This window comes from Octopus sinensis, linkage group LG5, assembly GCF_006345805.1.
Source record: "Octopus sinensis linkage group LG5, ASM634580v1, whole genome shotgun sequence".
Lineage (NCBI taxonomy): Eukaryota > Metazoa > Mollusca > Cephalopoda > Octopoda > Octopodidae > Octopus > Octopus sinensis.
This window is the reverse complement of record NC_043001.1, coordinates 89,790,411-89,815,834: the sequence shown is the minus strand read 5'-3', so window position 1 is coordinate 89,815,834 and position 25,424 is coordinate 89,790,411. Positions and strand designations below refer to the sequence as shown.

General features: G+C 38.0%; 1 long non-coding RNA gene across 1 annotated transcript in view; it reads left to right on the top strand.

The window, feature by feature from the left end:
* The first annotated feature begins 6,866 nt into the window (after positions 1–6,866).
* LOC115211924 overlaps positions 6,867–25,424 on the top strand; it is a 41,788-nt gene continuing 23,230 nt past the window's right edge. Inside the window, exon 1 of the long non-coding RNA XR_003881698.2 lies at positions 6,867–7,464. This is a non-coding gene — a long non-coding RNA (uncharacterized LOC115211924). The remainder of the gene's footprint in view (positions 7,465–25,424) is intronic.

Genomic DNA, 25,424 nt, shown 5'->3' with positions numbered 1-25,424 from the left:
AGGGGACGCAACTCCATCCTTTTTTAACTCTCAAAAAAAAATTTACCATATTTTTTCCATTTTTTGGCTATAACTCTCTAAAAATGCTTTATAGTTATTTCCCTACAACCTGAGCAACGCCGGGCGATACTGCTAGTATAAACATATATATATATATACATATATATATACATATATATATATACATATATATATATACATATATATATATATATATATATATACATATATATATATATATATATACATACATATATATATATATATATATATTATATATATACATATATATATATATTATATATACATAATATATATATATATATACTATATATATATATATATACCTATATATATATATATATATATACATATATATATATATATATATAATATATATGTATATATATATAGTGTGTGTGGTGAATATGCTGTCTAAAATACGCAAAATGAAAATAGAAATGACATCTCATTTTAGCAGATATATTTACCAAAATTACATAAAAATATCTTCAAATACTAAAGAGTAAATTTATTTAATAAAATCACCATTGGCTTCAACCATGGCCTCCAGATGACTTCAGAACCTCCTGCAACTCTTCTGGGTGGTCTCCTTGTTTATGTTGGTGTATGCTGCCCTAATCCTTGCCTTCAGTTTTATTGGTCCTTCACTCAACTGCACCCCACACATAATAATGAAGTGAGTTGCAATCTGGGGAGTTAGGTGGCCAGATGTTAGGGGGGTGATGTGGTTGCAGAAATTGTCTGACAGCCATAACTGGGTTCTCCTGCTTGTGTTGAATGGTGCAGAGAACTGTTGCCAGATATAGGGTCTTTGAGCAGCCACTCTCTTGAACCAGGGTAGCACTACCTCTTCCAGGCACTTAATGTAGGCCTCCATGTTGAATCTGAGACCGTATGGGAAGCTGAATGGAGGCATAATGTTGCCATCAGTAATGATCACTCCAAACACCAAGACATTGACTGGATGTTTGATTCTTATCATTCCAGCACGATTCTTATCACTTCCAGCACAAATGCCAGTACAAATGCCAAGCATGTTGTTCCCAAATTTCTGGTGGAGTGAATTGCATCATGGTGCTGTTTTTCTCACAGATGATGCCCAACTGACCCTACTATACTGTGTAGTCAACAAAATCAAAAACAATGTGCATGCGCAAAATCAAAAATATGAAATGACAATAATTTACTCATCGCCCCCTGTATATGTGTACATATATATATTCTTTTATTTGTTACAGTCATTTGACTGTGGCCATGGTGGAGCACCACCTTTAGTCGAGCAAATCGATCCAGTGATTATTCTTTGTAAGCCTAGTACTTATTCTATCGGTCTCTCTTGCCGAACCGCTAAGTTACAGGGACATAGACACCCCAGCATCAGTTGTCAAGCGATACTGGGGGACAAACACAGACACACAAACATATACACGTACATACACACACATATGTACATATATATACATATATACGACGGGCTTCTTTCAGTTTCCGTCCATTAAATCCACTCACAAGGCTTTGGTCGGCCCGAGGCTATAGTAGAAGACACTTGCCCAAGGTGCTATGCAGTGGGACTGAACCCAGAACCATGCGGTTGGTGAGCAAGTTACTTACCACACAGCCACTTCTGAGGATATATATATATACATATAAATATACATATATATATATATATATATATATATATATATATATCCTCATCATCATTTAATGTCTGTTGTCCGTGCTATCATGCGTTGGAGAGTGTGACCAGAGTTGCACCAAACTCCAGTCTGATTTGGTATGGCTTCCTAATGCCAGCCATTTTACAGAGTGTACTGGATGCTTTTACATGATGTCACATAGGCACCTTTACATGGCAACACCATGGATGCTTTACACAACCTGAAGGATTGGGTACCCTGCTGCCGGGTACAAGTCTTATCTAAAAGGTTCAGCTTCCAGGGGTTGTTCTTCAGTACTCCATCCTATGTCTTCCTGTGTTCTATCCACTTTGAAAGGATGGCATTTCTTTATGGAGATATCAGCATCCATCCACATTAAATGACCAAACCAGTGCAGTCTCTTCTCTTGCACATAGCAACAAGTTCCTCTGATACCTAACTTCTCTCTCAGAACATTAGCACTCTGCCAAACATGTGCACTTACATTATACCTCTAGCAGAGCATTCTAGTCTCATTCCTTTCTAACATTCACATATGTATGTATGTAGGCACAAGAGGTCCAGACTGAACCAAAACCCAAGCAAAATAACTGGTCAGTCTGTCCAGCAACCAATGACACAGTTGGATGGCATGGAGTTGCTTCTCCAGGTGCTGAGCTGCTAGCTCACTGACTTTTCCTGGTTAATTTTCACTCCTGATACCACCACATACTCTGAGAATGGTGCCAATTATCTCAATGTGTTTACTTTTCAACACCACAGCAGTGACGTCATCAGGAAATGCCTAATAATAATAATAATTGTTTCAAATTTCAGCATAAGGCCAGCAATTTTAGAAGAGAGGGCTTTGTTGATCACTGATAATTTATTTTATCAACCCTGAAAGGGTGGAAAATAAATTTTGACCTAGGCATGATTTGAACTCAGAACATAAAGACCCAGAAGAAATGTGCTAACAATTCTACCAGCTCACCACCTTAATAATAACTAGACTACCTGTGACCCGTTGGATCATTGAGAAAGTCCGAGTTTCCCACCAATAGATCGAAATCACGCATAAATGGCTCCTTTCTCCAGAAAAGGAAAGATATGGCTGCTGTTTCTAGAATGCCCTGCTATCATGTAACAGGTATTTTGGGTCCTTTATCACAAAGAGCAATTACGCGATAGCAAAGTGTGCTAGAAATAGCAGCCCCATCTTTGGAGGTGAGATACATTGAATGCACTCGAAAAAAACCTATGGAAAACAATTATTTCACACCAAGGTTATGAATGGGTCTTTTATGAAATATTTACAATATTTTTAAAGTCATTTTCACTTTAAAATATTTTTCAAATGTGCCAAAAAAAAGTTTGTAATGGTATTCACTTGAAAATAATTTAAAAACATTAAAATATTGTCTGTTTAAAGAAAGCTAAAATATAAATACTTACTATACAAACAACTTACATTTTTGAAATCACATTCACTCAAAAATTTTTCTAAATTATTAAAATATTGCATTTAACAAAAGCGAAAATAAAAACATTTACTGTAAAAAAACAAATCATATTTTTTCATTGCCAAGTCACTGTGTCTAATCAAAAGGTAAGAGTTTCTTCCCTTTCGGAGTTAAGTTATTTTCAGAGAATTTTCCCATTATGCACTTTTTCAGGTATTTATACCCTGAAAACCCCGAATATCTCAATAACCAGTTGTTTGATTCACATGAAACTTGTTTTATTCCATTTGTATTCACATTTCAGGGGCACTTAATTCATAGTATTTTCCCATTATGTGCCAGTTCGACTGGGTAACACTGCAAGCAAGCAAGCAAACAAGATTCAAGCTCACTTTTAATGTATTATAGATAGATAATAATTATTTCAAATTTTTTCTACAAGGGCAGCTTAGGTGGACGTGGGGATGTGTCAATTACATCGACCCCAGTGTTCAACTGGTACTTATTTTATCGACCCTGAATGGATGAAAAGCAAAATCGACCTCGGCGGAATCTGAACACAGAAAATAGCAATAGGTGAAATACTACTAACCATTTCATCCAGCATGCTAACATTTCCACCAGCTCGCTGTCTCAATAATAATAATAATAATAATAATAATAATAATACCAACAAATGACAATGTTTCTCTAAAAGAAACAGAGTAACTTTCAAAATACAAAGATCTGGAAATAGAGGTAACTTGAATGTGGAGTCTAAAAACAAAAACAATTCCTATTATAGTAGGCGCATTAGGTATGATAAAAAAAACATTCAGACAAATACATAGTAAAAACACCAGGACTTACAAGGATATATAACATACAGAAAATAGCACTACTAGGCACAGCACACATCCTATGTAAAACACTTTCAATACAATGAAAAAAAACCAGCACAACAAACCATAGCATGTACCCAAGGTACACAGCGCTGCACTCAGTAGTGCAGGGCAGCGAGCTGGCAGAAACATCAGTACGCCAGGCGAAATGCTTAGTGGTATTTCGTCTGCCGCTACGTTCTGAGTTCAAATTCCGCCGAGGTCGACTTTGCCTTTCATCCTTTCGGGGTTAATTAAATAAGTACCAGTTACACACTGGGGTCGATATAATCGACTTAATCCGTTTGCCTGTCCTTGTTTGTCCTCTTTGTGTTTAGCCCCTTGTTGGTACTAAAGAAATAGGTAGTACAGTGAAAACATGTGATAAAAATAAGACTACTGAATAATAATAATAATAATGATGATGATTTCATTTATTTGCCACAAGGGCAAAGGATGAGGGGACAATACTGAGACAGTATTGTGTGAGGGTTTACATATAATGAAGTGATAAAAAAAGAACGTAAGCATACACAGTATACACTGGAAAAGAAGGGACACGTGCATAGCATACAAAGGTTAAAAAAAATGGTTGGGAGAATGATAGAGATTCCTTTCTACTATAGGCACAAGGTTTAAAATTTTGGAAAAGTGGGTTAGTCAGTTACATTGACCCTATTTATCAACTGGTAATTATTGACCTTGAAAGGATGACAAGCAAAACTGACCGCAGAAGAATTTGAATTCTGAAAGTTAGGCTGCAAGAAATACCACAACGCACTTTATCTGCCATGCAAATGATTCTGCCATTTACCACCTTAAAATATTTCTAATTTTATTATGAAGTAAGTGATTTTGAGTGGAGGGATCAAGCCAGTTACATTGACCCAAAATGATGAAAGTCAAAGTTGACCTCAGTGGAATTTGAACTCAGAACATAAAACACTGGAAGAAATGCAGCTAAGCATTTTGTCTGATACACTAATGATTCTGTTAGCCCTACAACCTAATAATAATAATAATAATAAACCTTTCTACTATAGGCACAAGGCTCGAAATTTTGTGGGAGGAGACTAGTTGATTACATCAACCCCAGTATTTCACTAATACTTAATTTATCGGCCCCGAAAAAATGACTTCGGCAGAATTTGAACTCAGAACGTGGCAACAGGCAAAATGCCGCTGAGCATTTTGTCCTGTGTGCTAACGATTCTGCCAGCTTGCAGCCTTCATAATTATACTACTATTACTACTACTACTACTACTAATAATAATAATAATAATAATCCTTTCTACTAAAAGGCACAAGGCCTGAAATTTTGGGGATGGGGCTAGTCGATTACATCGACCCCAGTGCATAACTGGCACTTTTTTCATTGACCTAGAAAGGATGAAAAGCAAAGTCAACCTTAGCAGAATTTGAACTCAGAATATAAATACAGACAAAATACTGCTAAGCATTAAACTCAGTGTGTTAGCAGTACTACCAGCTTTCTGTCTTAATAATAATAATAATAATAAATGTCTTGATGCGATACCAAGCAGTAGCTCTTATGGCTTCTGATCTTAACTGATTGGAAGTCTTATCATGTACATTGTTTTGTCTTGGTATAAAAGATGTACTACAGCAAATATTCTACTCAATACTACAGATTTGCTTTTCAGGTGTTTGGCCTTAACCAGTTGAGCATGTCCCTTGGTGGCTGATGATATGTGCATCTCTGATCATGAGCAGAAGTAATGGGGAAGCATCATAGCCATGTGTTGAGAAGAATTCTTTGGGGTCTGAATAATTCACTTCTGGAAACATGGGTGCTCCATTCATCATCCTTAGACAAACCTTATTCAGGGACCTTTTGAGCAGGATGGGCTACTCAACCTGAAGAAAATTCTAACTAGGCCCCACCTGCAAGGTCATGCACTGTTTATCTTGATATAAGATCACCATATCGCGCACATCTGGTTGTGATGTATGTACCTGGTGTACCCTTATCAGACGGGTAGTCATGATGGATATATTGGGCTTTGTATAATTGTACTCCAGTGTCACTTTGATGGCATGTGCTGGTTACAACTAATAAGGTGGTTCAAAGAGTTAAGAATGAAAGTTAAGATAGAAGGCGTACAAAAATCATCACTGCTTGGAACTGCAAGAGTGCAGAGTTCATAGAGCATGACCATAAGTAAGTGTCAGATTAGTCTGCTGGCTGTGGACATCTGACACTTTCCCTCATATCCAGGAAAATAAAACTAAGATTTTTCATGATATAATATAGATAGATAGATAGATAGATAGATAAGTAGGTAGGTAGGTAGACATAGATAGATAGATAGATAGATAGATAGATAGATAGATAGATAGATAGATAGATAAGTAGGTAGGTAGGTAGGTAGGTAGGTAGGTAGACGTAGATAGATAGATAGTTAGATTGACAGATACATCATCATCATCATCTCCTCTCTGGCATGTGTAGGACTACTGGTTGAAACAGGTTACAGGTTCCCATAAATATATTTAGGCATTTAAGTGTGTGTGTATGTGCGTGTGTGTGTGCGCACACACGTGTATAAGCATGCTTGTATATTTATTTCTACACTGGCTAATGAAAGAAGTGGATTACTTCAAGGTAAATAATATATAGGTATATTTTCTTTATATATCAATTCTAATCAAGCAGAACTATGACCAAAGACATATCTTTTTAATGACTATCCTGTACTACATTACCAATGGAGTTATTTAATTATATAAGTTGGTATGGTGCGAGTTGAGAAAATTTGGTTGCTAGGTCTAGCAGACTGGAAGGCTTGAAGTGGACTGATGGGGAGGGAGAATGAGAGGGGGGAAGAAAGAAAGAAAGAAAGAAAGAAAGAAAGAAAGAAAGAAAGAAAGAAAGAAAGAAAGGGAAGAAGACGGGAGAAGTTTGGGAAAGGATAGAGGATTGGCAGAGAAAGAGTAGGTTAGGGAAAGAATAAAAAAGACAGACAGAAAGACAGGCAGATGGGCAGGCTGACAGACAGAAACAGAGAAATAACTTTGACACAGATACAAGCAGAGGTTCTCAGGAAAGATAGACGTACACACGCATTCTAGCAGAGGCTCGGACACACCTACATATACGGACACACACACACACACATATTAACTGCTAATGGGACACTTCTCAAGACATCTATCCAAGTATAAACATGTGTATAACCATGTAAAAGTATAAACCGGCCCCACTCCATCTCCTTCGTTAGCTGTCCGACTATTGACCCGGCTATCTGACTGACTCTCTACCCGGCTTGCCTAGCTGCTATCAAGCTAGTCCTTCTGAGATGGGACAGCATCGCTTCCAGTACCTCCACATGCATCACCATCTCAACCATCGCTTTCATCATTATCATTATCATCATTATCATCATCATCGTACGTAGAACACTGTCTTCGTTGAAACCACAGCCACCAACACCACTGGTTGCAATCGTTCCTGGGTAAGTGTTCAACAGATTTTTTTTTAATTACATGGCAAAATACCTTGTTGACATTTGTTTGGGATATACTGGGTGTCGTTGTTGTTGTTAAATCGTTCCATATTAGTCCAGGCTGAACAAACCTACGATCAAAGATGTTCCAACTGTGACCATCGCGAATGTGTGTGTGTGTGTGTGTGGAGAGAGAGAGAGAGAGAGAGAGAGAGATGGCAGCATGGAGGACACACGATCTCAGATCAAAACATTTGTTATGCAAGTACTTCGTGAGACAGACAGACAGACAGACAGATAGACAGATAGACAGATAGATAGATAGATAGATAGATAGATCTTTATACATGGAATAACCTGTTTTCGAAGACAGTAGGATGTGATTTGAAGGAAGTTTAGCTGCTTGTAGTGCAGGGACATTCGTACAGAATAGAGTCGGAAATTATTATGAGCACAAAAAACGGTAACTTCGTGCGTGTGTGCGGTGTGTGTTTGTCTCAAGATCCGTAGATTTCGATTCTACGAAAAAAGTAAAACAAAGGTAAAAAAAAAAAAAAATGATAGTGGTGGATTTTTACACCATACTCACTTTGTGGTTTTTCATTTTTGCCTTTTTTCGGAACAAAATTTTTATTTTTCGTATTTATCTTTAAAATCTCTAAGATAATGATAATAAAAATATGCGTAAAATACACCTGAAAAAACAAATTTTCTTTAAAAATAAAACGTAAGAACTGAAAACCTATCACCTAAGGGTTTGGGTTGAATCCCCTCCCATGTCAAAACCTTTTATTCTATTTTATTTATTTGTTTATTTTTTGTTTTGCAAAATCATAATCTACAGTGCTTGAAAAATACAGGACCGAAGAAATTTACGGTTTTTGGAGCGCAGGATAATTTCCGACTCTATTCTACAGGGACGCCTGAGCTGGTCGGACGACCACGTAGAAAAACTCATGTTGGCTTTTCTCAATAAATATATTTTTTTCATTGAACTATTGAAAATATATTAATTTACCTTTAATTACATATATAATTAATTTACCTGTCATAACATTAGGGAAGCCAATGAGAGATCCTAAATGTGGTCACACGAACAGCTACACATTGCAGTCAACTCGCCCTCAGACCACACCCTACTGTCCTAAAACTACAAGAAAATTAAAACATGTTGAATAATATATTCCTTGGTTCTCTGCGCATATAAAAATATGGTATGGTCAGCGTTTGAAATGTCTTTGACCAGGGCTGACCAAGGGCTATATAGAACGACAAACATTTGTTGGCAGACTTCCAGAGAGCTGTCACGATTAAAATGAGGTTTGTTTGTGGGATATGTAAACAAATTATGCGTAAACTCACGAGTTCACATCACGAATTTCGCAAACTAAGTACAATAACGAAATAAGGACAGAAAAAATATAGAAAAAAATCCTATTTTAATCGCGACAGTTTAATGACAAGTTTAGGAAAAATACAATTTTGTATTCAATTCGCTTTCGGCATGCTTTTGTTGCAATGTATATATATATATATTTATTTATTTATTTATTTTATACCTGCTAACAGAAATGCATATTAGGTACCAAGGGTAAGCTAAAGTTGAAGAGGATGAAACTAAGAAGGTTGGGGACAAAACGCTATAAGCCACCACCCGCTCCGTAAGCTAAATGGAAGAACACCTACGCCCTGTACATACTTCACTTAATTTCCATTACTGCCGGTTTAATTTATATGACAGAGAGCCTCTTGCACGGGCTTCAAAACTAGTCGAGTCCTTGATATACAAAATGCGATGCTTACAGTTGGGACGCTTTTGAACACTGACCTGGGCCTAAACAACAACGATGTTTTTGTTACTGCAGTTCTTGTGCATTCTTTGATATAAAAAAAAATATGACATGGGGTCATGTAATAGCAATATAGGAGATACGATGTTGTGATGTTCATGCTTTACCCAACGGTGTTAGCAACATAAGTGAAACAAAAATGAAAATTACTTCTACCAGGAATCGAAATCGTATCGCTGAACGATGAAGCATGAAAAGTGTTTACCTACTGTTGACGTGATTAAAGCAAGCAATAATTTTTTCCTTTCTGCGTTATCCCTTTTAACGAGGTTCGCTTTACGGAAGACTGTGCATGTATGTTTGAATGCATGAGTAGTTGTGTGTGTGAAGTTGTATTGGCTGTCAACTTCGACCGGTGTGTCATTTCACCTGTTGCCGTTATCCCACAGTTGGGCGTGTGTTTTTGGCTCTACAAATCGGTAGTCGATTAAATCAACTTCAATACTTGGCTGGTACTTCATTTCATCGATCCTGGGTACGTTTAGTTGTCCTCGCAAGCGAATACAACCTAGTAGCTTGAACTATGTTTTCACTAATTGTTTGCGGTACTTGTGTAGTTACGAACTAACATAGACAAGCTCTTGACCATACCACCCGAGACCTAGCAGAACACTGGATGTAACAGCTGGAGAAAAGCCTGCATCATTACTCGGCTGGTACTCGTTTTCAATTGAGTAGACAAAAGCGATGCAAAATATGTCTAGATCGCCTGGAATCAAACTCACGACCTTGTGATCGTGAGACTCACACCCTAACCACTAAACCGTGCGCTTCATCGGGGATGGGTACAAATCTGCAATAAATGTTGTACCCTTCATCGGCGTACTAATCTGCAATAAATGTTGTACAATATTCACTTTCGTCCCTCAACTGTCTCAGTTTTCAATCTTTTAGTCAGGAAGTAGGGAGGCAGCCCCAAACCGGAAATCCAGCCTGAGTACTTGCAACAGAGTAGACTCCGTTAAAGGCACCCAAAGTGCCAGAAGGTAGTGTTAAGCTGGACAACGGGTCCAAGTCTACCATTCATGCAGGCTATGGTGAGACATAAACTCAGTACGTAAAGAGCCAGAACAAATACCACCTTCGACTGGTACTTTTTCAACGATTCCGAAGGAAATGAAATGCAAAGTTACCTGGTTAGGATTTGAACTCAAAGTGCAGAGAATAGGAACAAACACCGCTAAGCATTCCTTCCGACGCTCTATCGACTCTGCCAATTCGCCAACCATAAAATTGTAGGGTAGTGTTCAGTTACAGCCTTTTACCTTCTGATTTCAAGCCCCACCGAGGCTAGCTTTTACCCATTTTCCTTCAAAGGGTCGATAAATAAAGTAGTAGTCAAGTAGTAGGATCAAGCTTCAGTCTTATAAAGCAACCTAAACATGAATAAAATTAAATAAGAAGGGATCGGTTAATGTTACCTTTCACTGCGCTGGAGTAGTTGTTTAACTCCTGGTTGACCCTTTTCCAGCACAACAGACCAATGATCAAAGGTAATCCAGCCATGATCACCGCGTCTGCATTTTTGTTAACTATCTAGAACAACAATTTCACGCCTTTTTCCTATTTTGTTAAATGGTAGGATGTGGTATGTGAGAGATTTGGCAGTTATTTCTAGCAGGTCGAGAGGGTCAGAAAAAATATGGCTGTATATACTTATAGCCATTTACGTTCTGGGTTCAAATCCCACCAAGGCCAACTTTTCTTTTATCTCTTCCAACAATCAATTTTCCTGTAATGCATTATAGATTTCAGTGGAATTATAATAGAAGACGAAGATTAAGACAATATATAGATTCTCTCATTAGATTAGCGTTGTTTTATTGCTGTTGTTTGGTCTCCAGGTCAACACTAATTAAGCAACCCGATAGACAAAGACAGTCCAGTCGTAAACACCGCTTTTTCACGAATTATTTAAAATTACCTTATACGGCTTATGTTATTATCATTATTATTTTCCAGCTTTTTATGTCCTGAATTCAGATATCGCAGAGGTGGACTTTGCCTTTCATTCATTTGGGAGAGCTAAAATAAGTTCCAGTCAAACACTGGTGTCGAAATATTCGACATACCCCTCCCTTCAAAAACTGCTGGCTCTGTACCAAAATTTGAAACTAACACCACTACTACTGCTACTACTACTACCACTACTACTGAGACGTAGAGCTGGCAGAATCGTTAGCACACCGGGCGAAATGCTTAGCGGTATTTCGTCTGTCTTTACGTTCTGAGTTCAAATTCCGCCGAGGTCGACTTTGCCTTTCATCCTTTCGGGGTCGATTAAATAAGTACCAGTTACGCACTGAGATCGATATAATCGACTTAATCCGTTTGTCTGTTCTTGTTTGTCCTCTCTGTGTTTAGCCGCCCCTTGTGGGTAGTAAAGAAATAGGTATTTCGTCTGCCGTTACATTCTGAGTTCAAATTCCGCCTAGGTCGACTTTGCCTTTCATCCTTTCGAGGTCGATAAATTAAGTACCAGTTACGCACTGGGATCGATGTAATCGACTTAATCCGTTTGTTTGTCCTTATTTGTCCTCTCTGTGTTTAGCCCCTTGTGGGTAGTAAAGAAATAGGTATTTCGTCTGTCTTTACGTTCTGAGTTCAAATTCTGCCGAGGTCGACTTTGCTTTTCCTCCCTTCAGGGTCAATAAATTAAGTACCAGTTGTGTACTGGGATCGATCTAATAGACTGGCCCCTTGCCCCAAAATTTCGAGCCTTGTGGCTAGAGTAGAAAATAATCGTTAGCACGCCGGGCAAAATGCTTTGTGGCACTTCATCCGTCATTACGTTCTGAGTTCAAATTCCTTTCGGGGTCGATAAATTAAGTACTAGTGAAACACTGGAGTCTATGTAATCAACCAGTCCTCTCCCCCAAAATTTTAGGCCTTGTACCTTTAGTAGAAAGGATAATTATTGAGAGAGTAGCACAGACCGTCAAAGTGATACCGGGGTACAAATATACGACGTCCGATATACCCATCATGACTACTCGTCTGATAAGTGTACACCAGGTACGTGCATCACAACCATATGTTCGCGACATGGCCATCTCATATCAAGATATACAGCGCATGACCTTGCAGATGGCTCTCGGTTAGTTTTTTTTTTTTTTTTTTCAGGTCGAGTAGCCCATTCCGCTCAACACTTATCCCTCAATAAGTGTTGTTTAAGGATGATGAACGAAACACCCGTTTCCAAGTGTGAATTATTCAAACCCCAAAGAATCCCTCTCAATACGCAGCTACGATACTCCTCACTACCCTTGCTCGCGATTAGATGCACATATCATCAGCCACTAAGGGACATGCTCAACTGGTCAAGCAACGTGACAAATCAGTGGTATTGAGTAGAAATTTTGGTTGGCTTGGGGTTGACAAAATAAATGGCACCGGCCACTTTATAGTTCAAACAGTGGAATATGTTTTATGCTGTGAAGGATAAATGAGAAGTTTAACGTTTCGAAATTTTCTCCTTCTTCAGAGAGTGAGGGGAAAAGATTAAAAGTTTTATCGAAATTGCAAAAGAGAAAAATAAGTGATGTTGGTGGATGGGTGTGAAGGAAGAGAGAAGAGGAAGAGTTAATGAGCTATGGTGTAAGTAGTGTGGGAAGCAGGGCGAGTAGTATGGGAGAAGTATAGTGTAGAAAGGAATATAATGTAAGGGAGCAACAGCAAGTTATAGGTTAGATGAGGGATAAGAGGAAAGGATGAAGTGAGGAAGAGAGGAATACGAGGGGCGTTCAATAAGTAATGCCCCTGACCCACTTCCCATAGCAGTAGAGCAACGAAACTTTGCACAGTTATTAGTCTTTCTCTACATAGGAACCACCCAGAGTTACGCATTTCTCCCATCGTTTGATACAGCTCTGGAGACCGTTTTTTTAGAAGACCCAGCTTGGTCCTCCAACCACGACGTGACTTCAGAAATCAAGGCTGCATCAACTGGGAAACGCTTTCCTTTCAAAAACAACTTCATGGTTGGGAAGAGGTGAAAATCAGAGGGTGCAAGGTCAGAAGAGTAGGGGGAGGAGTTCATAGCCGCACGCCTGTGCTTCTGATCTGGCAACAAGCGAGTTGTGGACCGGAGCGTTGTCCTGCAGGAGGAGGGTGTCTTTGCTGATCTTGCCCCGCCTCTTGATTTTGATAGTTTCTCTTAATTTCCTCAAAAGTGAAGCATAATAGGCTCCTGAAATTGTGGTACCCTTTGCCAGGAAATCTGTTATCAATACTCCGTCCTGGTCCCAGAAGACTGTGAGCATGACCTTGCCAGCGGAGGGCTGCACCCTTGACTTCTTTGGAGGAGGTGAGTCACGGTGCTTCCACTGCATTGACTGGGCTTTGGTCTCTGGATCATAGTGATGGACCCAGGTTTCATCCTGTGTAATCAGTCTTTTGAAAAATTTTGACTCATCTTCTTGGCACATCTCCAAATTCATCCTCGAGCACTCGACGCGTTCTTGCTTCTGGAAAGGTGTGAGCAACCTGGGAATCCATCTGGCAGACACCTTTTGCATATGCAAATGGTCATGAATGATAGTTTCCACAGACCCGGTACTAATCTTGACCTCGTGGGCTATTTGGCGAATAGTTATTCGTCGATCTTCCAAACTGGCAGCCTCAACTTGACGGACAGATGCCTCATCAATGGCAGAAGTGGGGCGACCAGATCTGGGAGCTGTTTCCACCGAGTTCCGACCATGTTTGAATTCACGATGCCAGCGTTTTACAAGGTCATATGATGGGGCATCATTACCATAAGTTACTTTCATTTCATCAAAAGTCTCCCGTGGTGTGCGTCCTTTCAAATACAAAAACCGGATCACTACTCGACACTCAACAGGCTCCATTTCACACTTGACTCAGTTCAAACACCTGTAAATCAGAAACCCCAATTAGTTCAGAGCTGTAATTTGCCACCTACTCTATAGAGATATAAATAATAGCACACGCAAAATTTCAGCTAGATCAAACAACTGCAAGTGGGTCAGAGGCATTACTTATTGAACGCCCCTCGTATATACGTGATAACAAGGCGAAATACAATTACGGGTTATGAGAAAAGAGAGACAGAGAGACAGACAGGCAGGCAGAGATACACAGAGTCAGAGAGCAAGAAAGAGAGAGAAATTGTACTGGCCACAGTTGTTAGGACAATGAGTTAACAAAAATTCATAGGAGACAATTAAATTTAAAGATTGTGGTAAGATGTAAGGAACTGGAAAGTTAGGTGTGGTTAGAAATGACGCAGAAATCTGTAGCTGATGTTCAATGAGAAAACAGGCAGAAGGTTGAAGATGCAAAAACAGAGACGTGAGCAGGTGGAAAGTCTACAAGATCTGAAAATTCGCGCGCGCACACACATATAGGTATGACTGTGTGGTTAAGATGCTGGCTTTCCGGCAATGTGGGTTCAAATGTCTTCTACTATAGTCCTAGGCTGTCAAAAGCCTTGTGAGTGGATTTGATTGACAGAAACTGGAAGCCTGTGATGTGATGTGTGTGTGCGCGTGCGTGTGTGCGTGTGTGTCACCACCACCTGAAAACCTGTGTTGTTTTAAGTCCCCCATAACTTAGTGGTGGAGGCGCGTGGCTTAGTGGTTAGGATGTTGGACCCATGATCGTAAGATTGTGGTTTCGATTCCTGGACCGGGTGGCGAGTTCTGTTCTTGGGCAAAACACTTCATTTCATGTTGCTCCAGCACATTCAACTGGCAAAAATTATTAATCCTGCCACGGACCGACGTCCCGTCCAGGTGGGATATATATATATATATATGCCATGAAACTAGGAAACCGGCCCTTCTGAGTCGGCATAACTCGAAAAGGTATCTTCAACTTTTTTTGGGACTATAACTTAATGGTTCTGCAAAAGAGACCGATAGCATACCAAGCTAGAAAAATAGGTGCTGGAATCGATTTGCCCTTGCATGGCTGCAGTCCAATAACTGAAACAAGTAAAAAATATGACATACATACAAACATTCGTACATAGGTGCAGGAGTGGCTGTGTGATAAGAAACTTGCTTCCCAACTACTTGGTTCCGGGTTCTGTCCCACTGCGTGGCACCTTGGGTAAGTGTCTCCGACTATAACCTCGGGCCGACCAAAGCTTTGTGAGTGGATTTGGTAGACGGAAACTGAAAGAAGCCTAGCCACCATGACTGACCGCTAGCTCCAAAAGATTTTTTATTCTCTCTGTTTATTTCCTCGTGTTCCTTTCTATTGAAGAGCGTAGGACCGAAACGTAAAAGATTTTCTCACCTTCTCGAGCGTAAAACTAATACACCTGTTTGTTGTTTATACACTTGTCTTCGTCTTTTGTTTTTCTGTAAATTTTAACTCTCTCTCTCTCTCTCTCTCTCTCTCTATATATATATATATATATATATATATATACACATACATACATACATACATATACGAGCACAAGCCCCCCCCCGTCCAATGGATGGTGCTGAGTTGTCAAACATTTAAACCAAATTTTCTCAAAACAACTTGTCCGACCGTCCCATAGGCCTCCTCTTTGAGAAACATTGATTTAACCTAAATTTGAGACACCAGCAAAAGACGGATTTCGACTGATGTACTTGCGCGTACAAATGCACATTCCCACGGTTTTATCGATCGCATTCTCACCTGGAATCGATTTTTGTAATTTTTTCAAGACTTACACACGCCTTGATACCATCGGTATCTACATGTTAAATTTTAGCGCAATCGGATGGAGGATGCCCGAGATCCTAGAAGACACACACACACACACACACACACACCACACACACACACACACACACACAAAGACAGAACGGATTTTATATAATAGATATGTGTATGTATGTATGTATGTATATTTGTATGTATGTCAACCAGCGCTTGACAACCAGTGCTGGTTTGTTTACATCCCTATAACTTAATGGTAAAAGAGACGATAGAGTAAGTTCTGGGGTCGATTCGTTGACTAAAAATGTTTCAAGGTAGTACCGCAGTATAGCTACAGTCTTATGACTGAAACAAGTTAAAAGACCAAAATGGAGAAATTACAATTAGATGACTTCTTTGAGAAGATTAGTCTCTTCATTTCTATTTTTTTCTTTTCTTTTCTTTTTTTATTCTTAGCAATTGGCTTCGAAAGTAACATAAGTACAAATATAGGTGTGAGACAATCGATTAAAGAAAGGCGAAACTGTTCCATTTAATAAATATATGTATGAGACAGTCGATAAAAGAGAGGATGGGTGAGAATTATTGTTATTATTTAATCACTACCCTTTAAGGAGGCGAGTTGGCAGAAATGTTAGCACGCCGAGGTCGACTTTGATTTTCATCCTTTCGAGGTCGATAAAATAAGTACTAAGTAGGGCGAATGTAAAGCGCGTGCACACCATCCATTTCCGATGTTCCCCCCGCCCCTAAATTTTTTTCGAATCTCAATTTTTTCGATATAGGAGAATGTGATTTTACCCAAAAATCAAGTTTTCAAAATTTTAACCCCCCCCCCACCAATTTCTTAATTTTTAACTTTTTATCGAATTTTTTTAATCCACGTATAAAAATATAGAGATTACGAATCTGGGATTTTTTAAAAACTTAATTTGTCTTAAAGAAACACTCCCCACGTCGCTCACTCATCACCTCTTCGCTTTCAAAAAGCTAAAGACGTCTGATGGGTGAGGTGCATGTGCTTTACCTTCGCCCTAAGTTGAGCACTAGAGTCGATCTAATCAACTTTTCATCCTTTCGGGAACGATAAAATAAGTACCAGTTGATCACTGGAGTCAATATAATATACTTAACCCTTCCCTAGAACTAGCTAGCCATGTGCCAAAATGTGAATTCCTTATTTAATGACTATCCACTTCCTCCCAAATTTCTGACCTTGTACCTAGTTAAAATCTATACTGTAAATCCTCGAGTATAATCCGCATATTTTTCCCAAAATTTAATGGTCAAAATCCCTAGTGCGTACTACGTATGAGGTTAAAAATGAAAAATATTTTCTAAGCAATGTCCGAGACTCTATTTGCTGTCCGGCAATGTTTATTCAGATGCATTTTGTGATGTCGGGCGCGAAGATACCTTAAGCTAAGCCTGAAAGCAATGAAGTCATAAAAGAATCATCCATAACTTGTAATAAGCAACATTTATTAAACGTTATTACTGTTATTTCTTTATTTTCTGCAAACAAAATGCACAAAAAAGCTACATGCTTGCATTATGTTATATATACAATAATAATAAAAGACATTACCGTATACAGTTTTACAAACCAAGGACGTTATATAGACCTCCTTGACTCAAGTTAGAGAAGTGGTGCGTATTATACACAAGGTTTAGGTTTTTCAGAGGTACAGCCCCTAAAAATCCCCTGCGTATTATACTCAAGGGCGGACTATACTCGAAGATTTACGGTAATCATTAAAAATTGTTAGAATTATGAAGTGTGTTTTGTGCTATTGGTTCTGACTCTTGGTTTGAGTCTCAGTCCTGCTGAGGTCAGATATGCTATTCATCCCTCTGGGCTTGAGAAAAATAAATCAGCTATCAAGTATTGGGGTTGATGTTGTCGATTAACCCCTCTCTTCAAACTTATGCCCTTGTGCTTATGTCTAGAAAGAATAGTAATTGTTTCTAGTTTAGACACAAGACCGATATCTTCGAGAGGAGTGGATCAGTATATACCAGTATTTGGCTGGAACTTTTAATGACCTTTGAGAGAATGAATGTGAAGTTGACCCTGATAAAATATGAATTAGAAACGTAAAAAATTGGAACAAATAGCGCAAGACATTATTATTTGCTAACCTACCACCATTACAAATGCATTATGAAAGTAGACAGATGCATATATCGTCAGAAGGAAAAGTAGACAGACAGTTAATTGAATTTAAATGAAATGAAAAGAGACTATTTTTCATTGACAAATAATTTGGACCGGGTTTTGTTACTGATAGTTACAGTGGTGGCGTCAGTAGGGATTTTGGTTAGTGGAGAAGCGATGGTGGTTGAGCAGCAAAATGAATAGTTTTTATGCTTATTTTTTTTTTTTTTATATCATCCATTATTTTATGCATGCGCGTTAATTATCGTCTGCTCAATCGAAATATAAATATGTACAATAACAGACGATGTCAAGCTAAAAAGTATAGGGTAAGGCGTTTTTATCGTTTTGTTCCCAAATAACCATATTAAGAAATGTTAAAACTTTACTAACGTATTGTAACAGAATGATATTATAAATAATGACTTTGATGCTGTTCCATGGTTAAGATTGGTATAACTACATAAGTCTACCCCTACCCCGAATTTGTGTCCTCGTAACTTTCAGAAAAATTAGTATTTTTAATGAAATTTTCTATAAATTCCTTTTAGATGCTGTAGATTACGATTGTACTAAAATTTAATGTAAAAAAAAAAATAATAAATGGTAGGCGCGCACACATTTATACTTCATATCTACAAAATGAAACTTGAAATTTTGATAAAAATGTTGTGTCACTATGTATGTGTAAGTGCTTACCGTTTTTTTTTTTTTTTTACATTAAATTCCGATGTCATCGTAATCTCACACCATTGAAAGGTACTTGTTTTTCTGAAAGTTATGAGGAAACGAAGTCGACTTGAGTAAATAATCCGAAACTCCTCTCCGCCTCCTCCGAAAAAAAAAAATTGAAAGCAAATTCTGATATAATCGAAAACTATTCCATCTGAATGGTATTTGGGCGGAGGTAAAGAATACGCACACCACCCGTTTTCGGCGTAACCCTAACCCTAACTTAAACCCTAGCCCTAAACCGTAACCTTAACCCTAAGCCCTAAACCGTAACCTTAACCCTAAGTCCTAACCCTATCCATAAACACCGGGTGTGCGTATTCTTTACCTTCGCCGGGTATTTGTAGAAAATTTTATTAGAATAAATCCATTTTTTAAAAAATTATGATGAAACAAAGCCGGGAGAGGAGTACACTTGTGTAGTTATGCCGTTTAGATTAACTTTTTGGTGTAAAATGATAATAGATAACTCACAAAGTAGAGGACTATCTTTCAGAGATGTTGTTTCTTGGGTTGCACCTTCAGTACTACCTGTCTGGACACAATCTCAAGAATAAAATACTTTAGAAAAATATACAACTCCATCTTAACAATTTCCAAAATAACTGGAATTTCAAGAGTACGGCAAGCTAGCAAAATTTTTAGCGCGTCGGACAAAATGCTCCACAAGATTTCTTCCAGCTCATTATGTTCCGAGTTCAAATACCTTTTTGGCCTCAAAAAATAAATACCTATTTCTTTACTACTCACAAGGGGCTAAACACAGAGGGGACAAACAAGAACAGACAAATGGATTAAGTCGATTATATTGACCACAGTGCGTAACTGGTATTTATTTAATCGACCCCAAAAGGATGAAAGGGAAAGTCGACCTCGGTGGATTTTGAACTCAGAACGTAACAGCAGACGAAACACCGCTAAGCATTTCGCCCGGCATGCTAACGTTTCTGCCAGCTCACCGCCTTGTCTCAACAAAATAAATACCAGCCAATCACTGAAGTTGATGTAATCAGCTTATGCCCTCCCCTAAAATTGCTGGCTTCATGCCAAAATTATTATTTAAATTAATGGTTCTCAACCATCCTTTACATATGAATGCCTTTTATTCCTAGTTTACTCAGGTGGACCCACACATCTATTTGATGCTTTAAAAAATCTTGCTGCATTTATATTCTTTTATTCTTTTACTTGTTTCAGTCATTTGACTGTGGCCATGCTGAAACACAGCCTTTAGTCAAACAAATTGACCCCAAGACTTATTCTTTGTAAATCTAGTACTTATTCTATCTGTCTCTTTTGCCGAACGTCAATGCACCAGCATCAATTGTCAAGTGATGTTGGAGAGACAAACACAGTCGCACACGCACGCATGCACCCATACACACACACACACACACACACATATACATACATATATACGACAAACTTCTTTCATTTTCCATCTACCAAATCCACTCACAAGGCTTTGGTTGGTCTGAGACTATAGTAGAACCCAGAACCATGTGGTTGGTAAGCAAGCTACTTACCACACAGCCACTTCTGCGCCTATGATTAAATATTAATAGGAATTATATTAAAATGTTAAAATATTTTGAGCAGTGAAGAAGTATATAGCCAATTTATTACGCATAAATTTTAACAGCAAAATCTGGATCTTTTCTGTTGCTGTCACTGTTTTTGAAATCTTAAAAGTAAGTGAAAATTTTCAAATCTATATCTATATATATAAAACTCTAGTTGTGTGAGTGTCTGTCCCCTTCGATTTAGATTCCTAACTACTCCCACATTTTGCGGTGCAGTTTAACTAAATTCGGGTATCTTATAGTCGTGATTCATATCGAGCCCGTCTGGGTATTAGCGCGCGTCTACGATGAGTCTACGATTTTTAAAATAATTTAACATCATTTTTTATTCCATTTTAATGCATAATTTTTCGTGCACCTGTTTGCTTCTCCCCTTCTTCCCTCCCTCGTGAAGCTGTGGGGAAGGGAGTGTAAGGAAATCAATGTCGTAAAGCGTTGTCAAGGAGACCAGCGTTCTTTTAGAACGACTTCATGGCTTGAAGACACCAAAACAGAAATGGCTAAGAAAGCCCGAATTGGCATCTATAAGGGAAGTAACTCTCTAAAAATGCTTATATAGTTATTTCCCTTACAAACCCGAGCAACGCCGGGCGATACTGCTAGTTTAGTATATAGATGTAAATTTTCATGCTGAATCTGATTTTATTATTCACTTGTTCCAGGAAAATTAAAGAAAATTTGTAGAAAAATGTTACAGTAGTTTAAATTTCGATAATTGTTACCCAATCAGAAAAAAGGGATTTTTGAGGCTAACATTTTGAGCATGATAGCTATTTATAACATTAAAATGACAAAATTCCGATGACAAACTTGTAAGAAGTTTTGAAGTGTTAATAAGTTTTAAAGAATAAAGTCTGGTTGCAAGCATCCTTCCTCAGCTGTTTCTACATCTTGAGAAGACTGTTTCATCCATCTCGACAATCTTGCCAAGACTGTCTAACTGAACTGGATTGTGGAGCAGGTCCTTTGCACATATTTCATGAGCATAGCTGTTGTAATCAACAGCTATGCAGTGGTTCATCCTCAGTTCCTCAACACAAAACCAGACTAAAATAAATTCACCCATGAGCAAAGGAAAAAAAAAAGTACTGCCCTAAGAGAAAGGGTGCCACCTTCCAACTATGTATCTTTTCTGACAGACACTCACTCGTTGCATCCTTCTTGGGCATAGTGCCAGTAAATTTTCACGTGAAGCATCATCTTGTTCACATAGTGTCTTTTTTGTACATAATTTTCTTTTAGGGCCAACACCCTTCTCTTGCAAGAAAGAAACTGCATTCTAGGTTTTCAATTTCTCCATCATATTTGAAAGGTTAAATGAGTTAGCTGCAGTCATACTTCTGTTTAGGTTAGAATGGTCCCGGAAAACATACTTCGAAATTATGAAATTAAGGTAGTAACAGGACAGCAACCGAAAATATCTGTTTGTTTCTCAAAAAAAAAAAAAGACCACAGACGAATATGGCAAAACTTAGGTAGTACAAACATTCAGAAAATAGGCACTTGTCAAAGAAAATAGATGGATAAAGACAATGCATATGGTTGGGGTTTTAAGCAGACTATACCTTAAATTGTTACAATGGAAATGAGCACCAATATGTTTGTGGCTTTCAATTGGCTAAAATTGCCCAACATTTGCAAACTTTAAAAGCACTCTTTTACTTATTTCAGTCATTTGACTGTGGCCATGCTGGAGCACCACCTTTAGTCAAGCAAATCAATCCCCAGGACTTATTCTTTGTAGGCCTAGTACTTATTCTATCGGTCTCCTTTGCTGAACCACTAAGTTACGGGGACGTAAACGCACCAGCATCGGTTGTCAAGTGATGTTGGGGGGACAAACATATACACATACATATATATATACATATATACGATGGGCTTCTTTCAGTTTCCATCTGCCAAATCCACTCACAAGGTTTTGGTCAGCGCGAGGCTATAGTAGAAGACACTTGCCCAAGGTACCATGCAGTGGGGCTGAACCTGGAACCATGTGGTTGGTAAGCAAGCTCCTTACCACACAGCCACTCCTGCACCTATTAACTTTTTATTTATTAATTTATTAGGAAAATGAATTTCATTTCCATAATTAGCATATTGTACACCAAATTTGAAAACGATTGGAGCAAAATCAAATGAATAGAAAACTGTGACAGCAACAGAAAAGATTACAAAATCATCTTATATGGACCCCTAAAGGTCATATGAACCCCGTATGAGAACCACCGATTTAAATAAACAGTAAGGCAACAGACCAATAGAATTGTTAGATCATCAGCAAACATTCTTGGTGTTGTTTGTTCTGGCTTGTTCCATTCTGGGTTCACATCCTTCCAAAGTCAACTTTACCTTCCACCACTATGAGATCGATACAATATTTGTCAATGAAAAATAGTCTCTTTTCATTTCATTTAAATTCGATTAACTGTCTGTCTACTTTTCCTTCTGTCGATATATGCATCTGTCTACTTTCATAACACATTTGTAATGGTGGTGGGTTAGCAAATAATAATGTCTTGCGCTATTTGTTCCAATTTTTTACGTTTCTAATTCATATTTTACCAGGGTCAACTTCACATTCATTCTCTCAAAGGTCATTAAAAGTTCCAGCCAAATACTGGTATATACTGATCCCCTCCTCTCGAAGATAATGGCCTTGTGTCTAAACTAGAAACAATTACTATTCTTTCTAGACTTAAGCACAAGGGCATAAGTTTGAAGAGAAGGGTTAATTGATAACATCAACCCCAATACTTGATAGCTAATTTATTTTTCTCAAGCCCAGAGGGATGAATAGCATATCTGACCTCAGCAGGACTGAGACTCAAACCAAGAGTCAGAACCAATAGCACAAAACATACTTCATAATTCTAATAATTTTTAATGATTATAGATTTTAACCAGTCAAATATTGGGATTTGATGGCATCGACTGATCTTAACCTTCCTCTCCAAATTACTGGCTTTGTATCTAAATTAGAAACCATTATTTAAATAATAAATGTAAATAAACGCCTTAAGTGAATAATCAAAAATCATAGAGATGAAGATGAAATTAACTTCAACCATTTCAAACTATCATATAAGATGAAGTAAGAGTAATCTGAAAGTGCAATACCATTGACTGGTTTCCTCAGATTCTATCATTTTATTTACAACTAGTTGAATTACGGCGGTTGCTAGTACACTGCCGGCATGTCCCAAAAACCCCTTTGGTGGGAGTTGTGCCACCATAGAGGGGATTTGAGGACTCTCCCTATGTGGAGGAGGAATTTGTAGTCCTGTACCACAGGGGAGGAGAAATCCAAAAAAATGATCAAAAAGTTTAATAAAAAAGGTCGATGGGAAGGAATTAGTACCTGTATCAAGAACCCTGATTGGCCTCTGCTGGTAGCTGCAGAGGTTGTGTGGGAAAAAAACTTGTTTGAGGTAATAAAGTCCTTCCCTGAGGACACATTTCGCTTTTTGCTGAAAAGTCCTGACCTAGCACCATTGAGGTGTTTGAGTGTGGCATTGAGCCTGGTCAGGTGATGGCGGGGTGGAAAAATTAAGAAGCTTAGTGCCTCGTATTGTGTATCAACATAAAAGTAAGAGGTTTAATGCCTCAGTCTGTTGTTTTGTTTTGTGTTTTGAGTTTATTGTTTGTAAGAGTCTCAGAGCCTCAATTGAGAATGAACACTTACTCATATACAAAATGTGTCATCATCGTGGTATAAAATGTCCTCTACTGTGTGGTACATAATGAACACACAAACACACATGCACTCACAGGCAAATTCATACTCATATACAAAATGTGACGTCATTATTGTGGTATAAACTGTCCTTTATTATAGTTGACTATAGAAAGATTATTTTAGATAAAATGTTATATTGTTTTAATCCAAATGAAAATAAAAATTACATGTTGACACTCACAAGGTCTAATACCTTGTAAAATCTGATTTGATTTGGTGAAGCCGTTTGAGAATGCATAGGGAACAGACAGACAAAGAATTTTATATAGAAAGAGATTAACAGTAGCTTACCTCTTGTCCAAGCAGATTGAATGGTTAATGAGCGATTCACTTTAATGGGTCAGGGTTGATAAAATAAATGGTAGTAGTTTAGCTGGACTAATTGTTATCTTCCTCATCCTAAGCTCAAATACTGCCAGAGCATAGATTGATTTAGACTTAATTTTTTTAATGTTGAAAAATGAATATGTAAAAATGAGAACAATAAACCAGTGTATAAGAGAAAATAGTGTGTTTGTTAAGTGAAACTGATTGTTTATGAAACACAGAGGGAGAGAAAAATAAAGCTGTATAGAAGAAAGAGAGAGAGAGAGAGAGAGAGAGAGAAAGAGACAGACAGACAGAGAAAGCTGTGTGTATGTGGGAGATAAGATAATTGTCTATAAGTATATGTATGTTGGAAGGTGAGACAACGTTTCTAGAGTGTTCTTTGACATGGCCTATTCTTGATGTATGTACTGACTATTTCATGAACTTTAACCATTTCTGGCATTGTACTTGGGTTTCCTCCTCCCTTTCCTTCCCATTATCATCATCATCTACTATCTGCTATGTAATAGATCACCTGCTTTCAAGTCATAATTCAGCTATAACCACATCAGAGTTCACTGCCTATAATGTCGTAATTTAGTGAGTACATGTGAGTACAAGCTTTTTACTTTATCTATTATAAGTTACTCTTGTGTGACCATTGTAATCCCTATTAGATTAGGGTGTCTGTTGCACAATTTTCAAAAGAAATTCCCCTCAAATGGTTTCAATACTGTTTTAACAGAAAGATCTGGAAGGATTAGATGAAAGTTCTCTGATAATTTTCTTTCATGTAAATAAGTGTTTATGTTAATTTTAAGATTTGCCAGTAAAATCTTATAAAATGACATTATTCTAAAAGATGTACATGTTTGTATGTTATATATGAAAATAGGAACCGCTAAGTTACAGGGACATAAACACACCCGCATCGGTTG